This window comes from Paramormyrops kingsleyae, chromosome 8 (assembly GCF_048594095.1).
Source record: "Paramormyrops kingsleyae isolate MSU_618 chromosome 8, PKINGS_0.4, whole genome shotgun sequence".
Classification (NCBI taxonomy): Eukaryota; Metazoa; Chordata; class Actinopteri; order Osteoglossiformes; family Mormyridae; genus Paramormyrops; species Paramormyrops kingsleyae.
In genome coordinates this window covers 18,872,681-18,892,832 of record NC_132804.1, presented here as the reverse complement: position 1 = coordinate 18,892,832, position 20,152 = coordinate 18,872,681, and the positions used below count along the sequence as shown (strand labels likewise).

At 46.4% G+C, this 20,152-nt stretch overlaps 1 protein-coding gene across 4 annotated transcripts in view; it reads right to left on the bottom strand.

Moving 5' to 3' along the window:
- Positions 1–20,152, bottom strand: part of plxnb1b (plexin b1b) — a 61,080-nt gene that overhangs the window by 34,638 nt on the left and 6,290 nt on the right. The window contains exon 1 of one of the 4 annotated variants that reach the window (XM_072715416.1): positions 3,915–4,623. The exons of the other annotated variants lie outside the window; for them this stretch is intronic. The gene's annotated coding sequence lies outside the window, so the exon portion shown is untranslated. Of the gene's footprint in view, positions 1–3,914; positions 4,624–20,152 lie in introns of those variants that run through there. 4 annotated transcript variants of the gene reach the window in all.

Below are 20,152 nucleotides of genomic sequence, written 5' to 3'. Positions count from 1 at the left end.
ACAAAGATGGTCTTTGTTAGCATAGGTTAGTTATACGATAGCCTTTACCAGAAAAAAAGACCAGCAGGTATAGATATATTCATGGGGACTCCAGCCTGAATCACCTCATCTGTCTCTTCGTTTATATATAAACTATAGCTTCAGTATAGTGGTAACCTTCAATCTACAGACACTGCAAACAAGATTAATAAAGTCTATTGTACACTTAAGGGACAGATGCAATGTCAATCCCCAGTGCCAATTTCCCCACTGCCAGACCAGCAATGTTTCCTAGTGTAAGGCAGAATCTAGGTCAGTTTGACAAAGACACATTAGGGCTGATTATAACTGTTATGCCACAACAAGAGAGAGACCTGTCAATGCCCCCCCCCCATCTTATAATACGACAGAGTGCCTTTAGACTAATCTGATGTATTCCTCACTTTTTACATGGCCCAGCTTTTTTAGGGGGGGGGGGGGGGGCGGAGGTTGGCACAACCTGAAATGATGCATCCATTAGTCATCATCTGCCATCAGATCACTATGGAAGGATTTGATATGGGGGGGGGGGGGATGAGACACACCACCCATAGTCACATCACATGCGGGATGGAGCATGCAGCGCACAAATTCCTACATGAATAAGCTGGGGGAGAATTCTCCACAAACCTCCTTAGTGTAGCAAGCAGAAAATTCCTGGATTAACAAACACAACACACACTGATCCTGAAACCCCCCCCCATCTGAGAAGCACCCTGCTTCTCTGTACTTGGAGAATGTATCTCCATCAGCACTTGTGGTAGAACAAACTACACGACAGCAACGTCCTGACGGTTTAACCCTCTCTGCTCCGGACGAAAGACAGGGGAAAGTTGTTTTTTTTTTTTGTGCAAGCCTGTTCCATGGAGACCCAGTGCCTCAGAACACTTCCCCCTCTGTTAGAGGGAAGAAAATAAAAAAATCGGGGACACATTGAGGGGGGGGGGGGATTATCCACATGAGCACACAGAACGTCCTGTTCCCCCCAAGCCCTCTTTCTGGTTGAAGGTACAGTCATTTCACCAGATAACAGGGAAGCCCCCTATTGCCCCCCATACCCCCCATGAGAGCACCTGCCGACATCATCCACTGCAAAAAATCCTCAGTCTCACCCTTCCATCGAAAGCCTGGTACTATCCATGGCATACAGTATATACCATCTGCTAATTTATTACTTATCTTCAGATATGTATTTTTGTATTATTACAATATTCGTTTTTTCCAGGATGTTCCATTTGTGTAATGTATTTTTTAAAATTAGTTTGCACCATGTTTACTTGTTTGCAGTATGTGTACAGTCTTTGTACTTTGCCCGTTTTGCCTGTCCGTCCATTTTGCACTAATGTACGTCCGTCTGTGCACTACATTCTCCTTGCTATATGCACAAGAACATCCCCCTGGGATCAATGAAGTCCATCTTAATCTTTATTTTAATTAATGTACTTTTTAGAAAGTAGTCTGATTCCCCCTGAGAATGCTTATGTAAACCCCACCAAGCCAGAAGGAATCTGTTAATCCAGATCCCAAACACTTACAGAAATGCACAAATGCATCCACGTGTGGAAACAGCCCCCCCGTCACCTCCTTATTTACTGGGACAAAAGTGCGAAAGGTCTCAGTACTGTCAAGTCAAGCAAAGTCATGGCAGGGTGCCAGCAGAGAGGGCAGGACCCAGAGCAGAAACGCAGCGTCTGGTGGTAGAGCTCAGAGCTCAAGCCTCTGCAAACACCCCATTCCCCAAAGATCAAGATGATGGAGAGGACACGTAGCAACAGCGTCCAAGCCGTCACACCCCGGAATACCGCGGTCGAGGGGGAGGGGAATCATTTTATCCCATCTATTAACGTCTCTGCAAGGTCACGCCAACCTTGGATTCCGGGATACTCCCAGGTGTAATTAACTTTTCCTTCAGCAGAGTTCACTGAAGAGCATATGTGACTCAGATCACGCGCGCACGCACCCACGCACCCACAGCTTAACTCCCTGATTTTGTAAAACAACCTGTATCTTTCATCAGATCTTTTTTGTTCAGATTGATTCAGCTCCCGATGTAGTGCGAAACACTGCGGAGGTGGGTGGGCATCTTGTTTACGAGGACACTTCTCAATGCTACTTAGGCACCAGGCTTAAATCTGAAATTACACCAAATTATTAATAAAAACCAAAAGCAATAAGTAATGAAACCACACACGCGCACACACCTTTGCAAGAGATTATTTTATTTTTAGAATTATACATTCCCGAATAATATGTGGAAATGATTACTGATTTCACTTACAAATTCTGTGTTGCAATATAAGTGCACCAAGTCCTATCAGTTACTGCAAAAGGCCACATCTAACTGAAGATGCGGAGTTATAAAAGCACTCTGCTATATCTGCAGCCCAGCTCATAAAACGAAGGGCATGAGCATGTCCACGAAGGGACGGGGGCGGAGTCCCCTTCATCCGTCCTCCACATGACCATCATTAAGGTCAGACAGAGTGAGTCTGGAGAGCAGGAACGGAGCTCCCATCTCAATACGGGGAGAACCTGGAGAGTCGCCCCCTAGTTTGGGGTCCGCATTGGGGAGAGAGGTCTACCTAGAGGTCACCACAAATGTCCACATGAGCAGAGCTGAAGATCCAAGATCATGGCTGTACTGTTTTCAGAGTTACAAAGGCCTCTCACTGGGAAATATGGATTACAGCCCAAAGGGAAACGCTAATAGCATTTTTCTAATCTGCCTCCAGTACATATAACCACTCCCCCCTCCCCCCACCCCATTCAACCGTGAAGAAGAATCAATGAGGCCAATTGATTGAGACAGCTTAGTGAACCAAGAAGTGTCAATGTTCAATCTGAACTGGGGGGTGAGTGATCTGTGGAGCTTAAAATATGACGTTGAATTATTTATTCTATGAATTTGGGGGGGGGGGGGGGGGGTTGATTTAAAAAAATTTAACTGGGATAAACAGCAGGGCAGATTCAGAGAAATATAAGAGAGAATGACAGAAATATGCCACAATTTAATTCCAACAGGGTTGTCATTCCACAGGAGACCATAAAACAGTCATTTACACTAAACCCCCGGCTGACTGGGCTGCGGACGGCCGCTAACACCACATGCACATTACTATGGGTCAATTATAGCTCCAGGCCGTGGGGGAGTCATCTGCCCATTTGTAACCATTTAACAGTCTTAACGTGTCTCCATCACTCCACTCATCCATCTTATACACCTGTTCCATCCCCTCTCTGCACAAGCTAAAAGCCTTTCAGTGAACAGTTTAATTTGCAACCCCCCTACCCTCCTTCACCCCCCCCTGCCACTTTCTCTGGCTGTTGTCTGGTTCGTTCAGCCGTCCTTTCGGAATCCGCATCTCCCCCCCCCCCATCTATTCAACATCCCAGTAATCGTCCTCCTCACCGCCATCTGGACGGGGGCCAGAGCGAGTCACAGGAGTTTGAATTACTGCACACTCATCAGATGGGCCATGGGTGACACAGTCAACTGACAAACGTGTACACAGATCACTGGCTTTAGGGACATAATTATGTTTCCCACAATGATTAGGATAAGTGAAATAACACTCGTCTCAAAAGGTGCCTTTTGTTTGTAAAGCATCTGGTTCCCCCCCCCCCCGCCCCCGCCCTTAAAACTCCCAGTCAACAGAAGCTGCGGAGGAAGGGTGGAATGATTTAGGGTCCATCACATCTGTCAAATTCAAGATGACTCGTTACGTCGCCTTCGTTAATTTTACGGGATAGGGGGCAGATCCTATTGGACAGCAGAGGGCACCCTCAGGAGGAGGACAAAAGGGTGACATGATTGAGTGTGACCCAGACAAAGGATCCGCTGTGATGCTCTTTGTATGCAGACAAAATGGCCACTGCAATTCATCAACAGCATTTACCTGGACAGACTGGAGCTGGGGCATCAACGGCACCACTACCGGAGACGGGAACATCACACACGACAGGTGACGAGCAGCCGAGCAGGCCAAGTCTCCGCGCCCGTGCTTGGAAGTGTGTCGATTTAATCTCAGCCTCGGCAGAACAGTCACATGTCTGTAGGTCCGTGAGGAAGACCTTTAACCCCCTGCTCCAGGGGTGTGGCACGTTAACTGACTCTGTGCCATGAGCCCCAAACTATGGATAGTGTGGCTCAGTGAAGAGAAGAATCCCAAGGTACATGTACTCCTACTTGTGCAAATGGCAAACACTGGATTTATTATCCGTCAGTGGTGCTTCCATCAGATCGGTGTGGTCTCATTTGTATGAAATCCCCAGGGGCTTGGCTTGGGTTGGGGGCGGGAGACAAAGGCTGACTGCGCAGCCTTTGCGGTTAGGCTGCGCAAATACAGGTGACGGTGTGCATTACTGACTGGATGGGCATATGTCAAAAACACGCACAGCGCTTTAACACGACAGCAGCATGCTGTCATCTCACAGGAAAGTGGCTCCATGTATCCCAAACCTGTTTCTATTTTCTTTTTTCAAAATCAGGAAGAGAAAAAACTTGAAATCAATAAAAAAAAATGCCGGAAGCTCACCCCCATTGCGTATAATCAAATTTTTTTTATGAAATGTTCCAGGAATACTGAGGTTTGCTGATGTTTGTAATTCCATGTTGCTACAGATTTGTCTCTTCATTGCCATTTCCAGAATACTTCCCATTTTTAAAAAGCACGCACGAATTCCAGTACCCCCCCCCACTGCCCCCAACACTAAAGTTTTAAACAGCTGTGCCAGTCTGCTGACCTACAGATGAGGCCGGTTTTTACTCTCTTTCCAAAGGGCCACAAAAACGGCTACTATAAGGATCCACCCTGTCACTAGCACTGTACATTTGATTTTAACTTAACGATATAATACATAACAATAGATAACATATACGATTCACAGCATGCTGACACATTCGATTCCTTCACTAGAATTTGCTTAGATCAAATAAACACAACACTCTTCAAAACAGTAGAAATTCTGCATAACAGTACAAGAGCAACCACTATAGCCCCGAAACAATGTTGCCATTTGAGTATTATCGACAGAAGATTATATGTTTAAAAAGCCAAGGAAAACCATTAGCGCATGTTTCAATGAAAAGTGTAGCAATTAAAACACACAGTTCTCCATCACCCCCCTCCAATATAGCAGCGACTCCCAATCCGGTCCACGGGGAGCCACAGTAGGTCCACATTTGTGTGCCCTCCGAGTCCCCTACCAGACAGTCCACATTTTTGCTCTCGCCCAGCTTCCGGTAAAAACACACATTGTCTGCGGGTCCCCAAGGACCGGATTGGGACCCACTGCAGTATAGGGTCAGAGTGAGTGAACTGCAGACAGCACAGACACAACACACCCTAGATGGGATTCAGGTCAAACTCAGGTCACACACACAATCTCATACCACAAGCAACTAAGAGAGAAAAAACCGACGTAAGCACAAAGACCACATGCAAACTCCATGCGCAGAGCTCCAAACACCAACCCTCAGTCAACGGACTCTCTCTATACCCACCAGTTCATTAATAGGTGTGAACGCATCTCCTGTGATACGCTGACACCTGTCCAGCATGTTCTTGTGCGCTGTGCTTGCCAGGATAGTATCCAAGCTCACCATGACCCTGCCCTAGATGAGCACTTACGGGAAAAACGGACGGATGAAATAATAAATAGTGACAGCCGCTTGACGTGAGATAGCGAGCAGGGACACCAGGCAGCAGCTCACCTTGAGGGAAAGTAAATTCTCTTACTCAAGGTTCTCAGCAGAGCCCCAACCCCCGCATTAAAACAGCACATTACTCAAGAGAAATAAATAAATAAGGGAAAACTGAATTAACTGATCTGATTACACTGCTTCTCATGGCTACCATCACTTTTCCGAGTTCTGAAAGAAAGTCACCTTTTCCGAAAGGGAAATGGGTTAGCAGTCTGAGTGACCTCACTAGTTTTTTTTGGTTGATGCTTTCAGGAGAGCCACAGGTGATAGGGAATATTGTGACATCTTACATAGTCACATTCCGGCATGACTTGGCTCAAGTTATCACGGCATGTCAACCACAGTCAACGAACAAAAATCACAATGCGAAAGGTTCACACTAGATGTATCCTGCCAGAGAAGAGCACGAAAATGCCCAGGGACGGGCTAAAACAAAAACCATGTGACAAACATCTATAACTTGGATGGTAGGGGGCAAAGCGTGAAAAATTTTGGCGCTTTTCCACTGGCATACAGAAACCAAGCCATACCTGAGCCATACCCCGAGAGAGACCAATCACAGGGAGGTTCCTGCCCGTCCCCCGAGAGAGACCAATCACAGGGAGGTTCCTGCCCGTCCCCTGAGAGAGACCAATCACAGGGAGGTTCCTGCCCGTACCCCGAGAGAGACCAATCACAGGGAGGTTCCTGCCCATCCCCCGAGAGAGACCAATCACAGTGAGGTTCCTGCCCGTACCCCGAGAGAGACCAATCGAAGTGAGGTTCCTGCCCGTACCCCGAGAGAGACCAATCACAGTGAGGTTCCTGCTCGGGCTGGTTTTTCGCTGCTGAAGAGTCAGCTTGGCAAAGGTATAAAACCAAAAAACCAGAGAGACATTTACTGTTCACAGTGTACATCGTGATTCACTGTGTGTTAATTTCCGCTAGGAAGTCTGAGAATTACAGTCTTGTTAGCATTAAATGCTAGCAGAATTAGCATGTGCTTGTATAAATATGCATTACGAAGCCATTCTGTTCAACTGCTGTATAGTACTTTTTTTTTTTTTTTTTTTACTTTTTGTTTTTAGGTAAGAGGTTACCTAAAAAGTTAAAAAGGTTCTGTTTTACTGGGAACGCATCGATACATTGCGATTTGCCATACTTCTAATAATGAATACAGCCTAAAATATACCTCTTTTCCTTCAAATAATTCAATATTGATTACATTTTTCTTTCCATGAAAACTGACTTATTTATCAAATATACAAAGTGAATAGAAAATACAGTCAAGACACTGACAAGGATAGAAAAAATGATTTCTGCTTGAAATTTTTTTTTTTTGCTTTCAACTTGGCTTTCATCAAAGAATCCTCCATCTGCAGCAATCACAGCCTTGCAGGCCTTTGGCATTCTAGCTATCAATTTGCTGAGGTCATCTGTGGAAATTTCATCCTATCTCCCACAAATTGGATTGGCTTGATGGGCACTGACTGCTTCTAAATAGGTCTGGTATAATTTGGAGCTGTGCTTTGGGTCATTTTCCCGTCGTGGGATGAGATTGGGTCCAATCAAGCGCCATTCACAGGCTATGGCAGCAAGGTGTCGCAAAAAGTTAGAGTCATAGTCTTCCTCGTTTAAGATTCCTTTTAACCTGTATAACATTTCCCATTTTACCAGTATAAATACCCCCAAAACACCACATTTCCCGCACCATGCTTGACAGATGGCTTCAAGAACTCCTCCAGCGCCTTTTCATTTGTTCTGAGTCCCACAAATTGTTTTTTCTATGATCCAAAGAACTCAAATTTTAGATTAAATTGGTCCATATCATCTTCCAGCCAATGGTTGTGTTCTTTTGGGGATTTTAACCTTTTATTGGCCAGCATCAGCTGAGGACCTGTGTGGAGTTTCTCAAACTAGAGATTGATGTTCTCATCTTCCCGGGGCCTACCACTTCTCTTTGTATGCTGGTTAGAGCAAGTTTGCGCTACTCTGTGAAGGGAGTCCACACTTTCATTTTATTGCTAACTTTGCACATGGAATAGCCTTCATTTACCAAAAACGACAGACCGATGAGTTTCTGAAGAAAGCTTTCTTTCTGACCATTTGAGACCATAGTCAAACAAACAAATTCTGATGCTCCAGATACCCAAGTGGCCAAAGGCGGCCAGTTTTATTGCTTTCCTTCAACAGCACGTCCGTTTTCAGCTGTGCTAACATAATCGCACAAAGGTTTTCTATAATAACGGATAAGCTTTTTTACATGATAACTTGGCCAACACAATGTGCCGCTGGACCATTGGAGTGATGGATCCCGAAAATGGGCCCTTAGTACCTCTATGTAGATATTCTGTTAAAAATCAGTCTACACCAGCTATTAATCATTTACAAGATAAACAATGTCTAGACTGATCGGATTATTTTAATGTTATTTTAATTAAAATTGTGATTTTCTTTCAAAAACAGGGAAATTTCTCAATGACTCCAAACTTTTGAGCAATAGTGCACATACATACATACATACATACATACATACATACAGTATAGAAGTAAGAATACTCCAAAGTAGGAAACCTGAGCAATGTTTGTATGGAAAGTTACTCCAGTTTAAAAGCTTGGGGATTAAGTTTGTTTTGCCTCAAAGCCAATGTTTATGTACTAATCTGGTGCATTGGAGCCAGTAATAATTGCAGAAGCTCAAGACAGGAACAGATGGCATCTTGGTGACAAATGTAAGTGGAGGCTAAGGGACTGGTCAGTCCCATACTTTCATGAAGATGTCCGATATGCTTACGCTGCCGAAACTACCCGCACCACATCATAATATACCACGCTTAGACTTTTCTTTGGCATCGGAGTCTGGACCGGGAGCATGGATGACAAAGGCGGTCTGGTATTTTAAAAACATTACTTTGTCCCTTTTGGCCATGTCTCAACCCCCCCCCCAAGCTAGTACAGATTTCAAAGCAACCGGTCAGGAAATAAGCCTTGTTTCAGCGAGTAGTCATCACATGGCGGGAGACTGGTGAGAAAGGCAGCAGCACATGTCCCAAACCTCACAGCTATTTTCCCTGAAACAGGCAAGTATAAAAACTACTGAATAACCAAATGACAGCCAGCGTTCGACGCTCGTTTATCACCGAGACCAACCAAAAGAAAGGGCAGCTGGGGTTCTCCACCCCCATGCGATTGACAGGTCAGGTGTGGCAAACCAGCCTTTGTTCCCCCCCCCCCTCCAACTCTGCTTCCTGTCATCACGCTTCATTTGCCTGTAATCCTACAACTGGCTCCCAGCCTCTAGTCAACAGATCCTCGAGGAAGATACGGCGACCACGAAACGCAGTTTGTCCACAAGCAGCATGTCCTCTCACCCATACGGACAGATCCTGGTGCCTGTCCTCGCAAGCACAGGGGCACAAGGCGGGGGGCACCCATCTCAAAAAAGAAAAAAAACACAGAAATTGTTGTTTGCATTTTCCATAATTGCAAACAAACAAATTATTTGTATGTACGGATTATGCAGGGTGGTGGGAGTCCGGAGCTGGGAGCAGGAAATGGAGAGAGTGCAGTTTAATACCACCTGTCCTGGAGGGGGGAGGTCACAGAGGCCTGGAGCTCGTCTCAGGCAGCATGAAGCACAAGGCTGGTATATATCCAGAAAGGAAAGGCATGCTTGTCCATATTGGATCAGAATCAGAAATACACACATGTAAACATACACACATTTGTTTTAAAAATTTGAGGTTTATTGGTTTTAACTCGCAAAATTCCCCCACATGACCCGAGCCGATCAGGGCCGCTAGAAACACACCGGCGGAGAGAAGCTTCACAAGCAGCTGGGTAAACATAGACAAACACGGGCCCCCTGCTCACACGTCACGGTCCCGGGGGGCCACACATTTACATTACTTTTCTCCGGCACAGTTTTCCTTCTCATTTTTCACCCATTTTACACAGCAGTTTCAGAATAACAAACCAGCATCCCATCAGCTACATGGATGGTCCTTTAATGTGAGGAGTCACATGATGCACATCCAAGCATAACCAAGCATAAATAGATCAAGACTGATTTTGTGTCCTTTAATGCTTACCGGCAATCTGACCAAAAACCAGGTTCACTCAGTTACTTGACAGACATATATAAAGCCATACAGCTTGGTATATTCGGTCTCGCACACAACCAACCCCAACAATTTTTTCCGATTTTCCTCTTCTGCTGAAACAAATGGCATGGACGTCCAGGAAATCACAGCAAGACCCCAACATCGTCACAAGCCCCAAGATCAGCACTGGCAGAGATAATCTGATTGCAGTTGTCACTGCTGACAGGCTGGATTTTGCTGCGCCATTGACAAGCATTATGATGCAGTGCGCAGCCAAAGAGCCACACGCACACTGTCAGTTTTGATTGATGACCTCCTGAAGTATGACGCCATCTGCTTATCTGTTAATCATCCAAAGGAAGTGACAGAAATACTCGCAAGATGGGTGTCAGTTCAAGGATTCACAGGTAGGGTCATGCTCGGGCCTTTCAAGGACGTGATCGATACTGGATTCACCTTACGAGGTGGAAACCTAGCTTACAGTTCAACGGAAGGGCATCACCTTTCCTCTCTCAGATGCTGGGTTTCAGACGGACACATATCTCATTTCCAGCCATTTTCCAAATACTTATCGTGTAGACTGTGGAAACTGCACTGCGATTGCACGCGAAGGCCCTGGCCTTCACATACAAACAGAAAAAAACAGTTGTTTTATCATGTGCTGCTGTAGAGGGGCTTATAACATCAACTACATCATACCATAAACAGATGAAAATGTTTGTAATAGCAGTGAAATACAAAAGTCAAGTGATGAATGCTAGACTCTTGCTCCCACACAGGGCTGCCTCAGCTCTTGGGTGAGAATGGGGGAGGCAGTGCACTCGGCCTTGTCTAATGCCCCCCACCCACCATACCACCTGCACCTCTACCGCCAAAACAGTCACTCACTCAGACCTGGGAAGGAGCAGATCGACATATCCCTGGATCCTGGTTCCACAAAATAATCAAAACACTGGGATTCAGCAGAGTGCAGAGAACAGGCTGGCAACACGGCAACGGGGAGGGGGGAATCAAAGCCGGATGGAGGGGGGGGGGGGGTTTGTTTATACAACCATGGTCAGGAAGAAAATAAAGTCAGGGAGGATGGATGGAGGACTCGAACACGGGGGCCTTAATGTGGTCTGGCCACTAAAAAGGGGGGAAGCTTCTGTGGAAATAGCTTTTTAAATCATCATCATCTCAGAACAAATTCCTGTGGAAAAGACAAGCTCCGCCAAGAATAAAGCTATAAAAATTCATTGCTCCAATATGCTTGCATTTTCGTCAATATATTATTTATCCAAAGCTGTTGAGTTTGTGCCTTACAGTCTGCAGTTTGACAGTGGACAAGAATCACTGCACTTAGCCACTACCAATCCACACGGCCATTACATATGCTATGATAAAGGCAACCAGTACATGGCTAAGAGCTTAAACGAAAAACAATGTGGGCAAAGCTCTTGTTTCTGTAGGTTTACTGATGTTCCCAGGTCAGTTTTTAACCCTGGACATTAACTGGATTACTTACTCATAGGTGATACGTTGTATAAATTTCCATTTTGATTAAATACCATCTACATAAAAGCCTTCTGGTGGGGGCTAACGAATTACCCGGATCCCCGCAACCAAAGTTTAACCCCATCTGAAAGAATTAGAATCAGACTTTATCGGCCAGGGATTTCTCGTGGTGAATTGGTCTGAATAAGTACACCTAAAAGGTGCCACAGAATGCATTGTTCTCTGTTGTACACGGGGAAGTTATGTGAACTTGGTTTGGTCAGAAAATGGCCAGAAGTGGTTTCACAGGGCTTTTTACAACCCTATCATTTGAAACAGGCTGTTTTCCGTTATTTGGAGGATTCATGAGCTCTGCTCTGACTGGCTGGTTCACAGTGAGGCACTGCGTTGGCTCACAGAAGCAAAATTGATCACGTCAGGTGAGGTGAAACATGGAGTGTAAACTTAGGCTTCCAACCGTATACGTCTGAGCCTGTATCGCAGGAGGAATTGGATGTTGAGAAACAGCCAGGCGCTGCGCGATTGCAAATTAATTCTTCTGAGTGGTAAGTTTTGTCATTTAATGTTTCCTGGAATGATTTGCTGCACGCAACTGCCATTTCAGCCTAGGCACACCACACTGAACTTTACTTAACACTACACAAGACAGACAGGATTCATACTCTATGATATACATAATGCACACAAATACATGACAGAAATGTTAAGCTTTTTGCTTAGCTTATAATATTCAAATGCAAATTTCTGGGGGTTTTGCTCCTGCTGCTCAGAAGTGCTTCCTTTGCGTAATAAACCCTGATGAAATTTTCTAAACATGAGGGGAAAACAAACATACAAACAAAACACAAGGTGACAAAATACTGAGTCTGCCATCTTGGCTCACTGAAGGTCACGAATTGACCTGGTTCCCCATGTTACACTTGCAGAAAAGTGGAAAGTACCTTCCTAGGCATGTGTTTGAACACACCGTACGTGTGAAGGACAGTGAGGCTACCCTAGTTCTCCTCACTCCCAGGTCAGCATGGATTCGGGTGCAGTGTTCTTCATCCTCAATTAACTACACCACAGCAGGTTCTGGAGATATATTCAGCTCCAGTGGATGAAACAGAAACATCAAAAAGCTAATTAAAAATTAATAATAATTTAATAGCCTAGTATTTTTCGGCAAACCTGGCACTTGACCAAACCAGCGACAATGGGGGGGGGGGGGGGGGGGTTAACAGTGATGCATTCTTGGCTCTTTACCAGCTGGACAGGGGGATCTAGCATCTCAGCTCTTAGTAGGACCATAATAGACCTTCAGAGTGTGGCTGATAGAGCGGGAGGAGCAGAGATCTATGAAGACAGACTTGCGGACTGCACTGAAACCCGCACTGCCCAAAAAGACATACGGTCAGCATACAGCGCTCAGCCTGGCATTAAAAATGGCACAGAATTAACAAGGTGTGTGTGTGTGGGGGGGTGGGTATTACAGGTGTGTGCAAGCCACTCCCCCAAACTCCCCCAGGCAACAAAGTAGTTTTATTGCAGATAAAATCTTTTGTGCCGCCATGGCTAATAAGACCCTTGAGGGAACGACTCGCAGTTTAATTAAAAGTTCCCTGCAAGCCATGAAAATGCAGGTGGCAGCCGGTGATGAACCTGCCCCCAAAACAGAAATTAGAGAATAGAGCAGCTGTGGGATGAGAGACAGACAGACGGGGCGTAAAAACCCAGTAACTTAACGTTCCGATGCCCCAATTAACATTTCTGCAGGCAAGGCCTTGCCAGCGGATTCCCTCGGACACATTCTTGGTTCCTGATGGTTCTGCGGTCCATGTCACAGAACGAGCAGAGCCCTGCAGAAACTGCACACAACTTGATTAAAATTAAATTGCACTCGATTGGGGGAGGAGTGCAGAGTGTGAGACAGACACCATTAAAAACCCAGCCGTCCAGGTGAAGAGCCACCCCCACCCCTACGCCAAGTATCATGTGACCGCTTATGAAACCCAACACGCCGGGCTCTGGGTATCACCCCCTCAGGTCCTCTAATTCTTGGATGAGTTTGGTCTTGTACGGCGACTGGCCCTCATCTCTGGGATCGGCGTTCCTGGCCCACACAGGGAAACGCGAGCGGTTTCTGAAGGTGGGTAATATTCCTCCGGTAAACCATTTGACCCTTTCCATTACCATACACCTATTATATGCTATAATTCTGGCAATCTTGAAGCAAAATGCTTGGGCTGAGATCCAGCAGCCCTAACGACCCCCAGGGCCCATGTTCAGACAAGCCACCCCAATACCCCCCTGGACTGAGCTGGGCAGGTACAGGGCTAACCAGGAGAGCACATTAAAATAGAATAAAACTAAAATCACCCATAAAACTGAACAATAAAACAACAACAGAAATTATTAAAAACACGTAAATAGAAGAAACTGGTTATTTACGATGATAAACAATGACAAAGACAGTGTATTACACAAAGCCTTTGGAAACTGCGTTAGTATTTTTTTGGCTGCTGCCGTGTACCGTAAGCCTCACAGAGTCAGATCTGACTATTAGGACATAAAGATCAGGATGGAGGGGAAGACCATAGCACTAGAAGGACAATAGAAAGGACCCAGAAAGTTTATGGAGTAATTACACATTGACAATAAAATGGGTGTGTTTTTGGTGTGTGCTTTGCATGCACGTAACACCCAAATCTCACTTCAATCTGACAGAGCCAGCACAATTTTCCAAAGATTCCGAAGAATTGACCAATTCTTTTTGCACCACAAGTTATCGAAAGGCTTCACAGATCGCAAGGCAAGACAGGAAAGCTATTAGCGCCCCAGTTCATTTCCAGCCTGTGTGTGTGTGTGTGTGCGTCTCCCCATGTTTGCGCTTGCTGCTGCCACATTAACAGGGCGTGTGCTCCTGCCTGTCTAATGTTTAACAAAAGGCTTTAGGGGACGATCTTATTTTCCAATCCGTGAAGCTAATGGGAAAAAGCAGCGTACCTTTACTGGTTCATTCACTTATATTTTTTCCCCATATTCATCCGGGGCAAATTTATTGACATGGTCCCTGAGTCCTTCCCTTTATTAGGATGGGGCCACCTGCAAACAAGTCTGGGAACTATAAAGACCTGTCCAGGTAAAAGACTGCAGTAAAGAAAAGAAAAAAAAACAAGCCACAAAAGAACGCATAGAATGGCCAGTTTGCGTGCCTGGAAGCATCTGCAAACCAACTGAAAAATACCAGGTTATAACAGAAAAGCATGTGAAACGTGAGGCGCATGAACCAAACTGTCTCTGTACCTCTGCCTAGTCTTCAAAAACAGCATGAGATAAAGGCTGAGGTCAACTTTGACACACAGACAGTTGGCACAGAGCAGCACGCTGAGCCGACAAGCTAACAGGCAGGAAATCACAAAGGCAGCCTCAGCTACAGGAACCAGACTGAACCGTAGGGGAGACAGCATTAGCCGCTATCTGCCAGCTACGAGTCTGAGGAAAACACATTAGTAATCTTTCCTTGAGAAGTGGGCTGCATCCTTCGAATCTACTCACAGAAATTGCACAACAGGCCTGACCTCTGAAATGCCATTGGGACCTTTCAAAGGAGCCAAGTCAACAGAACCTGTAATATCAGGGCAAGAGACAGAAAACAACAGCGAGCGTGATGTCTGCTGTGTACTTATGAGGTGACTGGAGGTAAAATCCGAGGGACCTCAGGAGCACAGTGACCTTGAGAAGATCAAAGGGGCATCAGGTTTAGCAAACTTCAGACCAGAAGTAGCCCAACATTGCTGTGAAGTACAACACATTGCAAACAGTCAGCACTGCAGATCCCTCACCATATTACCAGCTCAACACATGTGACCCAACAAGATCAGGAGACACAAAAAAAAAAAACTGATATAATTACAAAGCAATCTGTTCCACCCAGCAGCCAAACCAACAAATGCTTGTAGCCTATATATTTATATTATATATACACACGTATAACTTCTCCCCCCTCATAAGCCGTTGTTCTTGTAGAACCAAAGATGTTTGATGGGCTAGTCTGCTATATAATTATCCTTCAAAACAACACCCGCCCCCTTTGCCCCAAAGAGTGCAGAGTGCAGATTAAAGGCTTCCAAAAATAACCAGGAGTATCCTGTCCAAGAGGGGGGGGGGGGGGGGGGGGGGGCTCGCCAACTGCATGCCGAAGCGGGAGTCTGCCGCTTTCTTTCCTGAGAAGGAGCAGTGCGTTCACCTGGGGGGGCTTCTACAGGCACGGTGGGTAGGTCTTTCATGTCAGCCCAGCCGGGGGTGGGTAATGACAGGCAGTCTCTGACCCTGTTCTCAGGTATATACCAGGGCCAGGTGCGGCTCATCAGAAGGCAAGTAGGATAGAAAACCTACTGGATAGTAGCTCCCCAGGACCGGAGTTGGAGACCCCTGCTCTAGATGATTAATGAGACCTTCATTACAGAGGTTTGGGAAAGAGCATCGCGGCCATAAAACTGCGGACAGCATTTAACCACAAATGATCAATTGATCAAATAAACGTATGCAGATTCAAATCGAGACCAAAATTAGACAAGTTTGAGAAAAGTCTAAGCGCATTACTAAAGACTGTTTGGTCAGACGATGTTAAAAATACCCAAATGGATACTTGTGAACAAGATATTAATAAAGTTTCAACTTAAGATTTGTTGGCTTTTTACAATCTTAACACCCAGGGGAGTAATGGCATTAGACTAACCTGAAAGTGTAGCGCGTGCATTTCCACTGCATTAAGTTCCGCCAACAAGGCAGAGTTTTTACTTTAATACAGCTGTATGTTTTATGGCTTTTTCTACAGGCACCAACAGGCCCCACGGGATCCAGCTTCTGCTCATTTGTCCACTTTCATTACCGGTGGGTTGCTAGGTTTTGTTTTTTTTGACACAGCCTCCTCGCCCCGCCCCCAAAACACCCCACATGTCTGTCAGGCACTTTGCTAAAGTCTCCAGTGACCGATGTCAATGGGCAGGACCAGACAAGCCGCCCCCCACCCCCCCCCCCCAAGGCACAGTAAACCATGTCGGTGATGCACTCCGCAGTAAACAGCGCTACGCAGGTAGCTTAAATAAGATGATTAAAAGTACAGTGACTGATTAGTATTGTGACTTTCAAGTGAAGTGGGTCAGGTTGGCCCACGATGGAGGGGTGTTAAATTACCGGGCTGCAGTCATTCTTCCCAGCAATGATCAAAATCCCCCCCCCCCCCCTCCGGTGTGCTTCAGGTCCCACGAGCAGAGACATTAACCCCTCCAAAAGCAGACCTCAATCAGAAGCCTCCGGAAGGAGATACAGAGAGGGAAACAAACCAGCCATTAAACAGGAAATTGGGAGCAGTGGTTGGATCTGAGGAGGATGACCAGATACAGAGGGAGGACCACAGGGGGTGTCACCGTGGCCATGCTGGGATTACCTCAGCCAGTCTGGTCATGGCCAGGGCACCATCACCGCACAGAGCTTGTCGATGTAAATCTCTCAAAGCAGTAAAGAGCTCCCCTGACATGCCAGCAGGGGCAAGACCTGAAACAAAAGCTCAGAGCCCACCAGAAAGGTCAGACTACCGCTCGATCTGCGCGCAATTCACAGACATGGGAAACCACCTGGGTTATGCAACAGACCCATCTGTTTTCTGTAATGCACGTAAAAGCAAGCCAGTAGAGGAACCATCAAGCAGGTACAGCAGCTAAGGCGTCTGATGCTTAATGACTCAGAAAGGTACTGATCATGCTGAATTATTTTCAGATTAGTCTTATTTTACTGCTAGTTACAGAGCTGAGCAGGGTATGCAATAAAATAATATGCAATATTTAACTAAATACATAATGGGCACAAGGAATATCCAAAGGTGGCACACAAAACGGTTCTCTTTTTTTTTTTTAACCACCCCCCCAGCAGAAAAGATACATGGGACCCTGAAGCCCATAGCTTGTTGTAGCCCCTCCCACAGCCAGATGCCCATTTTCTGGTGCCCATTTCATTATACCTGCCCTCATGCCCAAAGGAAGCACCTGATCTCCTAAAAAGCATTAGAATACTTTTTTTAAAACTGACTGGATAATACTGTGTGTAGAGGAGGAAGGAAGGAAATTTGGGCTTCAGGTGTTTCACGAGACAAAACTGCTACGGTCAGCTACCGGCAACAGACACGGCTGAACTTCCTAGTTTTGACAAGTACACACATATCCATCTACCCAGCGACACAAAGCAGCCCAGGAATTCAGAGACAGAAAAATAAAACTGCCACTTGCCAAGTCCCCCCCCCCCCCACTCAAACCCCAGGGGAAGCTGGAGCATGTTTCCGCCTTTGGCCGTGGTTTTAAATACTTTTTATGGTTGTATCAGCAAGTGTAGACCGGCACTGGATCAAGCACTGGTCTATACAGTGCTGTCTGAACGTTCGTACGCCCACGGGGGTCCCATCTTCAGCAAACTGAAGCCCCTATCATGACACCACCCCCCCCCTCCCCCATGGGGGCCGCTAGGCCGTACTCAGCATTCAAAGTCCAGAAGGATCCTGTGCTCCTCCATATCTCCCCCTCAAACTCCCCCAGCTCCAGTGCGATTGGTGCCCACTGACATTTATCCACAGCATCACCACGGACATCGGGTCACATGACAGGAGGCTCACTAAAGGGACGCTGGTTTGTTAGGATGGACATTTGGACTTTTCCTTTCCAACATTTGGACAAATTATTTCGTCATTTCTATGGGAATATCCGGAGTTCACTCGCATTTTTCCTGCGAGTGTTCAATGGCTAGAGCGGCACAGCTAATTCTCTTAGACTTCCGTGTAGAACCCGCAGTCTTAAGACATTGGTCCGGACATCAACTGATTGATCATGATGCTCGATCAAGCACAGGCAGATGCTACTGCCAAAAATTTGTGTGCAAAGTGGTCTCTGCAGTACCAAAAAGCATATTGGCATACAGCCCAACCAGGCAGAAAAAGCAGCTTCAACACCCAGCCTGGCAGTGCTACAAAAGAGCCCCTTGTCCCTCATGCGATGCGCCAATGCCAGCTGTTCCGACAGGTTATGGGACACTCAAGCATTTCAACGAGGAGCAAAATGGGACATCAAGGGGAGACTGCAACCCGCATGAAGGACAAGAAGCAAAAAACGGAAAAACAAAAACCAAAAACAAGGTAGGAGTGTGAAAACGTTGCAGTGAAGGAACAGCGAGGATGAAGCCCCAAGGGATTCTGGGCTGTATAACTCCCCCAGGACCCAGTGGACGGAAATCAAACCGCTATGTGGTGAGTCATTGGCATCACAGGGCTGTGGTGGGATGGACAGCACGTAGAGGATGGGTTTCGGCATGACAGGGGTGTGGATCCAAATCAGTGCACTGACATACACAAACAGAAACCACCCGGGTGCCAGTAGAGATTACTTGAGGCATTCCGATGCAACAGGGGGTGGAGGATTGCAGATGCAATCCAAGAATTTGACAAAGCCAATTAAAAAAATAATAATAAAAAGAATTGAAGTAAACGGCTAAAGGAAGCCGAGAAGTATGAATCTCTGCATAATGACAGAAAAACAAACAGCAAAGACTAACTACCCTCCCGTTTCCAGGAAAACCTCTGGTTCCCCAGTAAAAAAAAAAAAAACATGCTCCTTGCAAAAGAGCGAAACTTCCCGATGACAAGAGTCACTGCGGTGTGTGAGTGGGGGCTGTTCAGAAAAACACTTTAGGTCCTCATTAATAAAGAGTTATTTATGAAGCTGTTCAGCACTGGGACATACAAAGGCATGGTTTATCAGCAGCGTAGTGCTCCGTGCTAACACATGCCCGGAAAGGCCCTGGGTGTTTGTGTGTGTGTGTGTGTGTGTGTGTGTGTGTGTGTGTGTGTGTGTGTGTGTGTGTGTGTGTGTGTGTGTGTGTGTGTGAGTGGGGGGGGGGGGGGGGGGATGCAGTGGGGATGCTCCAAGCCCAAGCCCCTCACGGCCTGGGAGTCGTTTCTGTGGGAGCGTGCGCACAGACATCCTGGGAGAGCTTAGCAACAAGTGGCAGCAAGTTGCTAGGAGACACCTACATTGGGCGGGGAGGGGGGGGGGGGCGGGGGGACCGGCGCACTCCAGAGTCAACAGGCCTTGGCGACAGCCAGCGCTAAGCTCCCGATGAACTTTAATGAGTGAGAAAAAAACAAACCACAGAGGATTCTGGGAGGACCCACCACCAGGGCCCATGAACAGCAGCCCATGGAGCAGGGCACCAAGAGAGAGAAGAGCTGGAGGCTATTTTGATTCTAGAAAAACAAAGAAGTGCATAAGACCCAGGAAGAACTTTGTATACGGTCTGAGAAACACAAGCTAAGGTAGTTTAACTAATAAATCCCCCACAAACGCGTCCTGACATCTTATTCCTACGACAAGTCACTGTGTTCTGCCTTCCTACCCATGCAGAGCACCCCAGCACTCACCAAAAATATCACGGATCACTCTTTACAGCACCTAATCCGATATGTAGCCCCACGCAGATGTATGGCACAGACTGGTTGTTTTCACGAGCGCCCAGCAGATCATCATCTCACGGCCAGTGAACCCCCCCAGAAATTTGACTTCCAGGTAGGCAGATTTAAAAACTTTCACAAATAGCTTGAATATTTTTTTTTCTGGCCCAAGCAACTTTCACCAGTCTAGACCAACAATCATTCCATCACCATGGCAACGTACTTTCCCAGGATGAAGCCCCCCCCCGACCCCCTCTTTTCCAAAGAGCACTTTCAGGGTGACTGCCCTGGCCTGGCACCAGCTTTGAGCGGGGAGCTGTAAGGGGAGATCCATCTCAGTCTCCGGATTCCTCGGTGTCACCGTAGCAACGGGCTGGA